The sequence below is a fragment of the Taudactylus pleione genome, unplaced genomic scaffold (assembly GCF_031769625.1).
Source record: "Taudactylus pleione unplaced genomic scaffold, aTauple2 ptg001862l, whole genome shotgun sequence".
Lineage (NCBI taxonomy): Eukaryota > Metazoa > Chordata > Amphibia > Anura > Myobatrachidae > Taudactylus > Taudactylus pleione.
Genome location: NW_028286259.1, coordinates 587,724 through 589,080, shown reverse-complemented (window position 1 = coordinate 589,080; position 1,357 = coordinate 587,724).

Here is a 1,357-nt window from a genome sequence, read left to right as displayed (position 1 = left end):
AACAATCAAGAACTGGTTGACGAAGGACCATGCCAACATGATTCCACAAACATGGCGTTGCGATATGGGTTCCAGAATATATGCCCAAAAACACCAGATCCAGGTTTGGTAAGGGTAGCAGGAAGTAGTGAGCGTTGGAGTGCCAAAGATTATGTGAACAAACAGAAGATGGTGAAAAAAATTTAAATAAATTAGATGTTCGCAAACAAACACAAACACATTAGGTATAAACACTGTAGTTTTGGTAAAACTTACCTAAAAAATCTGGCCACCACATCATCGCGTATGGCCCCCCCACATACTGACCTCCGACCAACCTCGGGGGGGCCATCCTCAGGTAAGGCATCCTCTGGCTGCATTGGGACACCACTCCTTATGGCGATGTTGTGAAATATCCCACACAGGACCACAATGTTCGACACCATATCCGGCAAATACATGAGCTCGCCACCAGAGCGGTGGAGGCATCTGAATCGGCCTTTTAAAAGGCCGATACAGCGCTCCACCACTTGCCTGGTGGCTGTAAGTGCGGAATTATACTCACTTTGTGGGCCTGGTGTGGGAGCCAAATAAGGAGTGAGCAGCCAGGACATGCAAGGGTATCCACTGTCTCCTGTGAAAAATAAGAGACAACATCAGGAACACTGTGTATCAAGCTTAACATTGTTATGTACTAAAGGTCTCCACTTACCCAGAAGCCACGCATCACCAGCTTGTAGGTTGGTTAATTTCTGCCATATCCCTGATTGCCGGATGACGAAGGAGTCATGTGCACTTCCTGGTAATTTAGCATTCAGGGACAGGATCTGGAGGGAGGCATCACATACCACCATTACATTCAGGGAGTGATAGTGTTTCCTGTTTTGAAATATTGCCTCCAGCCGTTCTGGAGGCTGAAGTGGTATGTGAGTACCATCCACAACCCCTATGATGTGTGGGAAGCCAGCTATTTGGTAAAAATTGGCCTTGGCCACACTAAGGGCACCCATATCCAAAGGCATTTGAATAAAATGATGGAGGTGCTTGAAAAGTGCCTCCATCACTGCCCTCAGGATCCGGGAAAAGGAGGATTGGGAGATGCCCGCCACTATTCCCACCGTTGTTTGAAATGATCCTGAGGCACAGAAATGTAACACCGCCATAAATTGCATCAGTGGTGGTATTGCTGTTGGACTGTCAATTTGCCGCTCAAGATCACTTTCTATTAATGAGAGAGTGTCTATGATGATTTTGGGAGGTAGACGGTAGCATCTTAAAACCTCATCATCGGGCATTCCAAAAAGGGTGACACGTGTTCGAAATATCTGGGGCCTTGCATGCCTACGATGCCTACGCCTGGGACGAGATTGAGGTTGGT